The following is a 14119-nucleotide window of genomic DNA, read 5'->3' on the forward strand; positions in this document are numbered from 1 at the left end:
TGTCCTCAATGAAACTAGGAGAAGTTGGCAATCCCTTCCCATATACAAAGGAACAAACGGGATAGAGGAAAGGGAAATCCCTTATCAGAACAGGGAAGATCCCATGGCAATGCTTGCCAAAGGAAATATCAACAAGAAGCTAGTCATTTCTCCTGCAGAGCCTGATGGTCCTAGGAACTGGAGGTGCCAGGTGCTAGACTCTATGGAAGGTGGAGCTGGGAAGAGGTGAAAGCAACCTGGCCCCACAAAGCCAAAGGCCATGGCCAGTTCTGTAGGAGACAGGAGGCATTTTCTCTAGAGAAATGTACAGACCATGCATAAGGGCTGTGGAGATGAGGACCCAGGTGGAAAATGGGGATCAAGTAAAATACACATACACTCCTCAATGCCAGCAGTTAGATTTAACCAAGAAGCAGAGGATTTTTCTGGAGAAGCTGAATTCTCCCAAGGCATTTGGAGGTACCAGTGAAAATTATCCTATGATTAATGCCCTTTTACAAAGAGCTTCCAATGAACTTTTTAGAACAGTCTCCACAAGAAGGAAATAGATCAAAGCAAAGGTAAGAAGGAACTAAGGAAAGAGAGACAGACCATAATATTCTAAGGGAGATAAGGTAGTACATTTTAACAAGGACGATGTGCCATATGCTTATTTTTTAAAATCAGAAGGAAGAAATGTTTCTGGAAATTAAAACGGTGATAGTTGATGTAATTTTTTAAATGAAAGGGCTGGATCTTTCATCAGAGAGATCTCATGAAAGGAGAATGAAAAAAGACATAAGGGTAGGTTATAAGAGATAAAAGATAAGCAAATGAGAGGATCAGTCCAGGAGACCCGATATCTGGCTAAGGGACATTTTAGGCATCAGAATGAAAATTGAGGGGATGGAAATATTGATGAAAAAAAAAAAAAAGAAAAGAAAATCCCCAGATTGAAAGTTCCAAACGAGTGCTCAGCAAAGTGTAAGATTGACCTCGAAGAATATCCCTATGAAATTTCAAAAGAGCAGGGATAAAGACAAGATTCTAAAATTTTCCAAAAATCCAACTTACACACAGATGACCAAGAACCAAATGGCATCAGAGTTCTCAACAGTAACACTGGCACCTAGAACACCCGAAACAAAGACAACAGAACTCAAGTGGAAATAATTTTTGACTGAGAATCCTAAATCCAAACTCTGCCTTGTGAAGATCAAATAAGATGTTTTCAGATATGCGAAGTCTCAAAAAATCTACCTCCCTCAACATTTTTCAAGAAGCTAAGGGAAGGTGTGCCCCGCTAACACAAGTGGTGAAACAAAGAAAGAAGATGTGGAATCCAGGAATCAGGTATTCAATGTGAGAGGGAGGCTAAGGAGATTCCTGGGGTGATGGGAAAGGATCATCTTCACTCAAGAGCCATGAAGCAGAGCTCTGAGAGCCACCACCACCAGTCCAGATTGGAGTAGGAAGTTGGTGAACTCCAGAAGAGAGGCATGTCAGTGGGGGTTGGGGAAGGGCTGGAAAAAATAATAGATTATTCTGACAGTTGATTCTGTGGAAAATTGCATTAAGAGTTTCTTTATAGCAGTTGGTGGGGGTGGGAAGATATAACTATAAATTCAAATTTTAAAAAGAATAATTGTTATTAACTCAGCAGTGAACAATATTTACCTGGTCACCACAATAAAAAGTTCAAATACAGTTTTAACCAAAAAAAAAAGGTGATAAATTATAACTATGGTGGGAGGAGGAAGGTGGAGAGAGGGTGTGAATAGAGCTAAAATCCTCATTTATCATAATAGGAAGGCAGGAGGTAATATCTAAAATGGATGATACCAGGGATAGTGGAATTCATATAATTATCTAGAAATCTGGAGATAAACACCAAGATAAAGAGCCAAGAGAGTTTGGGGGATTGCCTAAGAGAAGCAAGATGGATTTGTGGGAGATGATGGTGCAGGGATCACTGCCTTGTTTATGAGCCTTTTAGCACGATTTGACTTTTAAACCATGTATATGCATTACTTTAATAAAAATAAGCATTTATCTAAAAGAGAGAAATTGCGTGTGTAACACTAGTATGATGCTTGGCACATGGTAGGTACCAAAAATGCTCGATGAATCGTATCAAGCTGCCTTCTGACACAGCTAGAGCCCACTGCCCTAGCTCTCATCTCAGGGTGTTTGAGAATCAGATTCTCAGAAGTCCTTAGAAATTGCTCTCTCAAGAAATTCTTGTGGAGAAAATTTAGTTAAAGGAGGGCCTAGAGCCAATGGCCAATGTGTTTCCAACACATTACACCCTGACTCTGTTTACTTCTCAGGGAATTCCAGAAACAGTTGAGGAATAATGGGAACAGGGACCCTGAGTGCTTTTCCTGGTTCAGCAGCATGAAGTCTGGATGGGACTGAAAGCTCCCAGCTTTTCTCTAGGTTCCTTCCAACCCACCTTCCCCCACCCAATTTATTCAGCACATAGTCACTGAAAGTGTATTCTTAGGGATATGGCAATGGGCAAGACAGACACAGTACCTGCCCTATGAATGTTTAAGCATAGATATTCGATCATAGTTACAGTGAAAAGTGATGAGGTTACTGAAGGCACATGCTGGGAGCTATGAGAGTACATATCAGGATGTCAGGGTCACCCAACCCAGTTCAGAGGGTCAGACAAGTGATGACTGCTCTTTTAACATTCCTGGTCCTTGCAGTGAATTCTCATGTGACCTGTTTTTAAGTTGTAAGCCTCTAGTTTTCTTCCTGGACACACTCTATTTGTAAATCTGTTTTTCTTTCTTTCTTTCTTTCTTTTTCTGAGGGAGTCTCGCTCTGTCCCCCAGGCTGGAGTGCAGTGGCATGATCTTGGCTCACTGCAGTCCTGCCTCCCGGGTTCAAGTAATTCTCCTGCCTCAGCCTCCCGAGTACCTGGGGCTACAGTTGCATACCATGATACCTGGTTAATTTTTGTATTTTTAGTAGAGACAGAGTTTCACCATATTGATCAGACTGGTCTCGAACTCCTGACCTCAGGTGATCCACTGCCTTGGCCTCCTAAAGTGCTGGGATTACAGGTGTAAGCCACCGTATCCAGCCTATTTGTGAACTGTAACTACGTAAGTAGTCCTTATGTAGTTTAAGCAAGTCGAGGCATAGCATTTTGGAGGGGGGTGGTTCTACAAATACTTCATAAAATAATACCAGCTACTAATCATCAAGCACTTACAACGGAACAGGCACAGTGCTATATACATCACCTTTATTATCTAACGTTTGAAATAACCCTGTGAGATATATATTTATTACAGATGCATAAACTAAGGTTCACGGTGAGTAAGTATCTTGTTTCAGGTCACGTGGTGAGCCAACATTTTTACCCACTTCTCCTGGTGCTTCCCTGTTTCTTGTAACAGCCCACAGTGAATGAACTTTGTTGGAACTAATACCATATGGTTATGGTTGATGGCTATTAAATTTTCAGACAACTAAGATTTCTGAGGCATTTTCCAGTAAGAGCTGCTGTCAAAAGAGAGTAGGAGGCAGAGGCTGAGGGGATTGGGGAAGCAGTGGTGGATTCTCCATAGGAAAGGCAGAGGTCACCTGAAACAGGGAAATCAGATCTTGGCCTTCAGACTCCTCCTCCTGGACTTCAGATCCTTCTCCCACCCTTCCTCCTTTGGGAAGACTTCCTTAGTTCTGAGTTATATGTTCCTCTGTATGACAGGGATTGTTGATTGATACCAACTATGCATTCTCTCCTTCTTCTTAGTAAAGGAACCCCACCTTCAGAATGACACATGGACATCCAGAATATGTGGGTTATTTATGGCCAAATGGGATGTAGGCAGAAGTGTTCTGTGTGGTTTCTGGAGGTGGAGGTCTTGTGATGAGGTTGGTAGAGCAACCAACCTCAAGAAGGAACTGGGCCTTTTAATACCTTTAAGACTGTGGAAGGGCCAAACCAACCCTCCTACAAGGGAGTGCCTATCCCTGGATTTTGTTTACACCAGAGGAAAGTGAACGCTTTTTTAAAGCTACTGTAATTTTGGGTTTCTTTCACACATCACCAATTCCAATCCTAATTGACATTTTAAAATGAAGTAGCACTATTTCTTCAAGAAAACGATGAGTTCGTGTCCTTTGTAGGGACTTGGATGAATATGGAAGCCATCATTCTCAGCAAACTGACACAAGAACAGAAAACCAAATATCGCATGTTCCCACTCATAGATGGGGATTGAACAATGAGCATGTAGAGATTCAGGGAGAGGAGCATCACACACTGGGGGCAGTTGGGGGGGGTAAGCGGGGGGTAGCAGGGAGTGGGGAGGGATAACATGGGGAGAAATGCTGGATATGGGTATAGTATACACCTAAAGTAAAATAAAAATAAGAAGACCATCCTCTTTTTACTACCAGATGTTCCTGAGATTAGGTAATATTCATCCATCCATCCATTCATCCATCCATTCACCCATCTTTCTATTTATTCATTCAGTTATTTAGTAGATATTATTGAATGCCACCCTTGTAGTAGGCATTGGGGTAGGTGCTGAGTTACATAGGTAAACAATCATATGCTCTGTCCTCACAGAGCTAACTATCATACAAAAAAGAAGGCTTTTCAAGAGAGAAAGCTTTCCTTGCCACAACCACATTACCCAGACATCACCAAAAGGAGAGGGAGATAATTGACTTAGTGGGGTCAAGCTAATAAATGAAACATATTTGTCATTTGCTTCACTTTACAAGGAGAGAAACAGTCCTAGAGAATGCAAAGGTGGCCTATCTATATTTTCCAGGATTGCATCTGTTTGTCCAATAAATGGGGCCAAGTCCCCACTATCATCAGTCAGGGCCCAGGCGTGAGACAGAATTATTTCAATTATTCAACAGAATTATTCTGTTGACTTCAATGTCTCAATTATTTCAACAGCAAGAATTTAATATATATAATGGTTAATTCTGTACTGAAAAACTGAAAAGGCATAAAAAAAATTCAAGGGTATTGCAGAAGTAGCAACTGCGGATGCAGCTGCTGCCAGAAGGGAATAGGGTGTGATGATTAAAACCTAACAGGCTGGAGGAGGAGCCTCGAGGAGCTTATGTCTGGATCTGGGAAGCAGGGGCTGTTTGACTGATGTTAGTGTCTCTGGGCACAGAAGAGGGCTTTGTGGGGTAGGGACCCGTTCTCTGAGTAGGAGGCACACTGAGGCTGGTTTTGCAAGTTTGCGAGTGTTGGGAAAATGGTAAACTGGATGCAACTGTTACCATTGGAAAAATATTGCCATTGCCAGGTTGAGGTTGACCAGCACAGAGCCAAATGGGACCAAATAGTCCCTTTTTCCCAAATAATCTCTAGCCTCTAGTGCCCCTTATTGGCAGAGCCTGACAGGGAACCAGAAGGCAAAGCAGAAATATGGCTTGCAGAGTTTCCGGAGCATTAGGAATGAGTTTGAAGCCAAGTAATTGGCCTAATAACTGGAAAACCCTTGGTTATAGACTGAATGTTTATGTCCTCCCAAAACTCATATGTTGAAATCCTCACCCCCAGTGTGATGGTATCTGGAGATAGGACACATGGAGGTAATTAGGACTTGATGAAGTACTATTAGGTCCTATTAGGTTAGATGAGCGTAGTATCCTTATAAGAAAAGATGCAAGAAAGCTTCCTCTCTCTCCCAAAGAAGAGGTCATATAAGCACAGAGTGAGATGAAAGCCACCTACATGCCAAGAAAGGAGGCCTCAGAATAGAACCTACTTGCTGGCACCCTGATCTTGGTCTTCCCCGGCTTCAGAACTGTGAGAAATAAACTCTTGTCATTTAAGCCACCCCATCTATAATATTTTGTTACGGCAGCCCAAGCAGACTAAGATATTCTCCAGTAACCCTGACATGGGAACTACTTAAGGTTTGTGGAACACTCCAAATTTACTAAATGTAGAAGTGAATACTCTCCAAGGGTTATCTTCTGAGACTCATTTCAATCAGTTCACAAGCACCCCAACCTTAGAGGAGAGCATGTATCTGTTCCTGGATACTAAAATTCCCTGGACAAGACAATTTTTGCATAATGTTTCTCCAAATCTTCTTCATTCCTCAGAAATTGCCTGTTGTCCTTCAGGAATCACCCCAGGAAACAGGGGGGGGCTGGGTGGGGGATGATAAAAAACTATTAATCAACAGGCAAGTCGTCTTCTTGCTGCATCATAAAGTCTTAAGGCTTAGCTTCAGCAGTTTATTAAATTACCAGAACGCCAAGAAAAATAGCTTTAATAACACATTTCTGCCTATCTATTATTTTTTTATAACCTAGAGTGGAGAATTAAAAGGCTCCCTACCATTTAAAATAGCATTTTTAAAATTAAAATGAACATGTTAGAGGGATTTTTTTTAACTAAAAAAAGAAGCCATTGATTCAGGATGTGATTACTCTAAGCCAAAATTTTATGGCTAAATCTTTGTGTGGTGTAAAGGAAGGAGGAGAAATGGTTTTCCTTGAAAGGCTTAAAAGTATATTAATTAGAACAGGTGGATAGGCAGGTCACTTTGTCTTCACATGTGGTTTAGTGTTACAAACACTATTTTCAAGAATTATGATGTAGAAGTAGCCAAGATAAAGATATTGTCTAGAGACTAGCTGGCCACCCAAATGGAGCCTTGAGGGGAGCAAAGCCACAGTAAAGTACCCACAGTTCAGGTTCTGCTTTGCCAGTTCAAAAAGTTTATCAGATCCTGAGAACTGACTTAATTCATAGGTTAATGTATAAACCCAACTGTAAGTTATTTCTAATGAGAGACTCCCCAATAATTTTAGAAAGCAATTGTTGAACTCTAACTATGAGATAGACTCTAACCATAGATTAAATGGTAAACACACCACAGACTGTGCCCACAAAGTTTATAGTGTGGGTGATGGGGAGGGTGAGAGATACAAATATACTACGAAATATTTCTACTATCATGGAGAGAAGTGCAGGTGCCATGGAGATACAGAGCGTTGTAGTGTTAGTTATCTACTGCTTGGTGTAACAAATTACTCCAAGACATACCAGCATAAAACAGTAACACTTGCGATCTCACAGTTTCTGTGATTCAGGAACTTAGGCATGTCTTATCTGGCTCCTCTGCTTTAGGGTCTCTCACAGGATACAATCCAAGTGTCTTCTAGGGTTGCAGTCTTATTAGAAGGCTTGACTGGGGAGGATCCCCTTACAAAGCAAGTACTAGCGTGTTTGTTGGCAGGATTCAGTTCTTTTCATGCTATTGGCTAGAGACCTCACCTGGTTCCTTGGGAGCATCTCACAACATAGCAGCAAGAAGGCAAGAAAACGTGCCAGCAAGAGTCTACTAGCAAGATGGAAGGCACAATCTTTTTTGTAGATAACATAATTATGGAAGTGGCATCCCACCATTTTTGTCATATTTTATTTGCTGTAAGTGAGTTACAAGTCCAGCCCAAGGAGAGGGGAAGACACAAAGCCGTGAATCTAGGAGGTGAGAGTTATTGGGAGCCACACTGGAAGCTGACTACCACAGTGGTTCGTTTTGAATTGGGAGAAGCTGGGGGGCTGCCTGGAAAAGCAGCCCCAGTAGAGCACAGTAGTTAGTAGTTCTGGAATCATTTTTCTTGTATTCAAAGTCTGACTCTACCACCTTCTTTAGCCCCTTCTTTAACATCAAGGTGTTCCATTCAACACATATTTATTGAGTACCTACTTTGTGGCAGGTACTGTTGAAGACACTGAGGAATGAGCAGTGAATAAAACGAAGTCTCTGCTCCCAGGAAGTTTGCAGTCTAGTCAAGGAAGAAATTAACTATTATCAATGGTATTTGAGTGGAGTCCAGAAAGACCTCAGGGAATTACATGCACATACCTGGGGAGGAGAGCCTTCCAGGCAAAAGGAGTTGTCAAGGCAAAGAGCAATAATAGTACCTACTTTATATGGTTGCTGTGAAAGTTAAAGAAAATATATGCTATAGTCAGTGGTGAGAAGGGCCATGAAAAGTAAAGTGGGGTAAGGGATGCAGAGTGGGATGCTATTCTCATTATATTTTCTTTTGGTAAATTTTAGTTTTGAATAATTTCAAGGACACATACAGAAAAGTTGCAAGAATAGTACAAAGATTTCCTACTTATCTTTCACTCAGGTTCCCTGTGATTGTTTTGCTGTGTTTACTTTGTCATTCTTTTATGTTGTTATTTTCTGAGCCATTTGACAGTAAGTTACTGATATAAAATCCCTTTACTTCTAAATACGTTAATGTATAATTTCTAAAAACAAAGATGTTTTCTTTACATAGCCATACTATAATTATAAAAATAGGGAAATTATCATTGATACTATTATCTCATCTGCAGACCTTATTAAAATTTTAACACTTATACTTTTTTTTTCTAGTCTAGGATTCTATCCAGGATCACATGTCCCATTTAATTGTCATGTCTTTAATTTCCATTAATCTGGGATGGTTGCTCAGCTTTTCTTTGCCTTTTATAACCTTGAAATTTTTGAAAAGTACAGACTACTTTTTCTTGTATTCAAAGTTTGATTCTGTTATTTTGCAGAGTAACCTCTCAATGTGGACATATCTGATATGGCAGGAAAACCACAGAAGTGAGATGTTCTTCTCAGCACTTCATCTTAGAAAGCATATGCAATAGCTTTATCCCATTACTGGTGATATTAACGCTGATAATTTAGTTAACTCTGATGTTTGCCAGCTTTCTCCAACATAAAGACATGACTTTTTCCTTTAAAATTATCTAAAACTATTTTAGGGAGCTACTTTGAGCTTATGTAATTATCTTGTTCCCCATCAAACTTTTACCCACTGGTTTTAACATCCATTAATGATTCTTGCCTGAATCAATTACTAGTACGATGGTTGCCAAAAGGTGATTTTCTAATTCCATCATCATTCCTTCTGCATGTATTAGTTAGCATTCTACTACAGGCTATTTTTAGATAGAATCATCAGAGAAGATTACATAGGGGAAGAGTGCTAGGCAGAGAGAACTCTAAGTACAAAAATAAAAATAATATTTACTTCACATGGCTGCCATGAAAAATAAATACAATACTATATGTAAAGCATAGTGCACAGCTTTTAAAAATAACTCAATGAAAGTAAACTACTGTTGCTATTAAATAGTAACAAAAAAGCCAAGATCTACTAAAGACAAGAAGAATAGGGCAATGAATTTGAAGAGGAGTGGGGGAGTCCAAGTACCATAGGCAAAACACTAAGATGATCCTCAAGGACCCATACCCTTGTTTAATTCCCATCATCTTGAGATGAAGGAGCCTGTGACTATATAACAAGATATCAGGTCCATGGTTAGGTTACATTATCTGGCATATTACATGACCTAATCACATGAGTCCTGGAAAGGAACAAGTTCCTTCTTGGAGAAAGAGAACTGAAGTATGAGGAAGACTTGATGTATGAGAAATTCTCCACTTCGGCCATTGAACACAGAGTTGCCCATGTGGCAAGGACAAGAGAACGGCCTCTCGGAGCTGTGTGCAACCCCCTGAGGACAGCCAGCAAGGAACTGAATTATGCCAACGTCCTGGATGAGCTTGGAAGAGGACCCTGAGCTGCAGATGAGAATGGAATCAGCTGACACCTCAATTTCAGACTCGCAAGGCCTTGAGCAAAGAACCCATTCACTGTGCTTAGACTTCTGACTTACAGAAATCATGAGCTAATCAACAAATGTTGTTTTAAGCTGCCATGTTTGTAGCACTTTGCCACACATCAGTGGAAAACAAACACACTCAGGGAACAACATTAAGAAAGATCTCCAAGTGAAAGAAAGCATGAGAGCATTCAGCATGGCTGAAGCACAGGGGTAGTTCAGGGAATGAGAGCATGAGAAACTTGAGTGTAGGGGCAAGCAGTGGATCCAACCAGCGCAGGGCATTCAGACAGATGCATTTCAACAGACATTTAGTGAAGACCTTGGTGCCAGGCCTTGTGCCCCGAAAGGCTGCAGTCCCAGGGATAAATAAGACCCAGTTTCTGTTCTCAAGGGACCCACATTCTGGTGGGAAAAAAAAAAAAAAACCTCAATGGAATTAGAAAATCACAATTGCACCTCCATGAGAGAAGTCCTCTTTGCTTTCTGCATGTGTATCCCAAGTGCCTAGAACAGTGTCTTTCACATAGCAGATGATAATATTTGTTGAGTTGAGTGAATAGAAGTGATATTTCATCTGGGCCAGTGATTTTCAACCAGAGGCAACATTGTTACCCTGGGACAATGTCTTCAGACATTTTTGGTTGCTACAACTTGGAAGGGGATGCCAACATGTGGTAGGTGGAGGTAAGAAATGCCGCTAAACATCCTGCAATGTGCAGGGGAGAATCTCATTACGAAGAATTATTTGGTCCCAAATAGTGCCAAGATTGAGAAATCATGATCTAGGCAATGGTGAGACCCAGTGAAAGCTTTTCTCCCCAAAACAACAACGAAAACAGCTCTTTAGTGTCTACTACACCCCGTCTCCCTGTGTCTCCCATGTTGTCAGGGCTGTATAAGCAATGAAATTCCCCTTTGTCAGATCCTTTTAGGGCTTCATGAAGTCCAGCTTCCTTTCACTGGCATTCTTCCTGCAAAACTATTAATGTCATTCATTAGACTCCATTATCCTCTTAAGATCAGTCCCATGCTTTGGTGTGGGAGATACCAAGCAGTGTACTGGTCAATATTTAACAACCAGCTTTCAAAAAATTATGCATCTATGTACTTGTGTGCATAAGTTTATTAACATTTAACTGATACAAAGGATATGTAGCATATCATTTCATAAAAGAAACACCACTTTATTTTAAATTCCATATAGCCAGTCAGTTTCTACAGAACACTTTCATTGATTTTTGCTGAGCTCTGGTATCCATAGCCCATCTAGGGAAGCAACTGGGAAATGGGTGTAGGTCTGACATGAATGGCGGCTGATGTTTTATTTTACATTAACAAGTAAGATGAAAGTGAAGCAAGGAGGGCATGCCAGAACTCCATTCGTTCATCAATGAGGTGAGCGATTGCTTTGCTGAACCAGATAATAGTATTCAAACACTGGAAGAATATTTCCTCAATTTTTACACCATTTGCCATGTAACATTTCCAGACATGACAGGCTTTTAAGTTTAATCTGCATTATTACCATTTTCTCCATCACTTTCTTAAGTCTAGACAATCAACAAAACAGTGAAGCAAGCCCTGATTTGTAGAATTATTTTTTTTATTTCCATGGCATAAATACTCCCATCTTGGCTGACTTCAAGGTACCAATGTGATGTTACTGAACACTGAGTCAGGTAGAGCTGAACAGTAGCACACCATGATGTAATGTTTCCACCATATGGCGATAATAGATGAAAATAACCCACAGATCATAGATAGTAGCAAAATGATGTAAAATAATTTGGAGATGATGAATTATGTATATTCATTATGTTTGTTTTTAATACAATTTATTTAATTATAGACTTAGAGAATTTAACTTTCAGTAATGATTGTGCTTTATAACTGGTTCACAAAACTCTGTGGATTTAACAATGGACTCCTGCAAGCCAGTATGAACTGGTTCCAGTATATCATCAGTTTCCGCAGTTAAGGCCTTGCGCTAATGGTCAGACATACTCTATAGTTGACAATGCGGACAAATTTTAGACAAATGAGAGTTGTCTTATTTTGAACTTCTGGGAATTGTATATGAACTACCCACACATGGTGTGTATGTGTTGATCCCTGAGAGCTCGTCCTGTCTACACAGCCGGCTGGCCTGATGAGTATTATGGGATGAAAACACCTGATGTCTTAAAAACTTTATTTATTATACTTTAAGTTCTGGGATGCATGTGCAGATCGTGCAGTTTCTTACATAGGTATATATGTGCCATGGTGGTGGTTTGCTGCATCCATTGCCCTGTCATCTACATTAGGTATTTCTCTTAATGCTATCCCTCCCCAATCCCCCCACCTCTTGCTATTCCTCCCCTAGCCCTCCACCCCCCAGGCCGCGGTGTGTGATGTTCCCCTCCCTGTGTCCGTGTGTTGTCATTATTCAACACCCACATATGAGTGAGAACATGCGGTGTTTGGTTTTCTGTTCTTGTGTCAGTTTGCTGAGAATGACGGTTTCCAGGTTCATCCATGTCCCTGCAAAGGACGTGAACTCATCCTTTTTTATGACTACACAGTATTCCATGGTGTATATGTGCCACATTTATTTTTATCCAGTCTATCATTGATGGGCATTTGGGTTGTTACAAGTTTTTGCTACGTGAACAGTGCTGCTATAAACATACATGTGTATGTGTCTTTATAATAGAATGATTTATAATCCTTTGGGTATATACCCAGTAATGGGATTGCTGGGTCAAATGGAATTTCTATTTCTAGATCCTTGAGGAATTGCCACACTGTCTTCCACAATGGTTGAATTAATTTACACTCCCACCAACAATATAAAAGCATTCTATTTCTCCACATCCTCTCCAGCATCTGTTATCTCTTAATTGTTTAATGGTCATCATTCTAACTGGTGGGAGGTGGGAAGATACCTGATTTTTACCATCCGGTGGAGTCTGTTGACTTTTCCTTACCCTGCTCCCTGTGAGGTTCTCTTTCAAGCAGCAGTAGTGGTGAGCAGGATGGAGGAAATATGGATTCAGAAACCTTTAATTGATTTACACTGGCTGCCACATGCTTGCAGGAGAAACATGCAGCAAGGTAACTTGCTCAAGACAGTCTCAAGCACACAGTCTCAGTGTATTCTTCTATAATCAATCGCCCTCAGTGTCATCCCCATATGATGTCACACTTTAGCCTCTTCTCAAACCCCCACTGTTTATACCCAACTTCTCTCTGAGTTGGAGCTAGCTGGACTCCATTTTGTACTAGCCCCACTTGCAGGTGGGTTTTCCATGTCTGACCTAATTAATGGGAGGAGAAAGACAAATGGAGTGGTGGCCACATAGGTTAGCCTTTGCAGGGTCCTTTTTTAGACAAGGAATCCTGCCATATCCATTGGTCGCCTCATGTCCTGTGGTCTGATGGAGGTGAACACTCACACCCTCTGAGTTATTTCGCCTGTTTCTTCCAATGACTCAGTGAACTCTTTATGCTTTCTTGAATTCCCCAACTTAACGGATTTTTATTTCCACCAACTAAGCATAAAACACAAATCACCCTAAACATATTTAAGCCACATAATTATACCTTATCCACTATCAAACCTCTTACCAAATGCGCTTAGTGCTTAACCTACAAATTCTCTCCTCTAATGCGATTTTAAGCCAGTTTTAGACTTTAAGGACGTTATTCGCTTTAAGCATTTTAACAAAGATGAATGAGGGTTCGTTCTGGGCTAATGGTGGGAGATAGGTCAATGAATAAGAAAGACAGACATAGCCCCTCCTCTCAAAGAGCTTTTAATCTGATTGAGGAGAATGACATTAAACAAATGGAGATATAAATATAAAGTTAGAATGATGAAGAGAAAAGACAAGAAATGGGGGTCCTATGATGAGGGGGTATACTGGGAGTCAGAGAAGGCATTACCGAAGGAGTACATTTGAATTGAAGAATGAAAAGGACTGAGCCAGGGCAGGAGCAGAGTGTCAGGAAAGAGGGCTCCAGGGACAGGGAGCCACTCATTCCAGGACCCCTATAAGAGTAATGAGAGGTCTCTCTCCAATACAGGAATGGAGGAGGTGGGTGGTATGAGGTTAGGTGAGAGATTGAGATAAGTCCAGATGACAGTCAGGTAGGCTTAGCTATAGCTTTTATTCTAACCTTAATAAAACACTGACGTCTTCATACAGGAGAGCGAGTGTTCCAATTCATTTTCTAGACAGATCACTCTGGATGGGAGTTGGAAAGCGGATTGGGGAATTAGAGTAAAATGGGAAGCAGAATGATAGTTATGAGGCAGTCATAGTAGTCTGGAAGAGACCAAATGGTGGTGTGAACTACGATGATTGCAGTGGAGAGGAACAGAAACAGACAGATTAGAAAAAATAGGAGATGGAAATGACTGAATACATTGGAAAAATTATCACAGTGAAGGGGATGAGAGAAAAGGAAGTGTTAAGGATGGAGCTCAGGTTTCCAGCTGGG

This window comes from Saimiri boliviensis, chromosome 11 (assembly GCF_048565385.1).
Source record: "Saimiri boliviensis isolate mSaiBol1 chromosome 11, mSaiBol1.pri, whole genome shotgun sequence".
NCBI classification, from domain to species: domain Eukaryota; kingdom Metazoa; phylum Chordata; class Mammalia; order Primates; family Cebidae; genus Saimiri; species Saimiri boliviensis.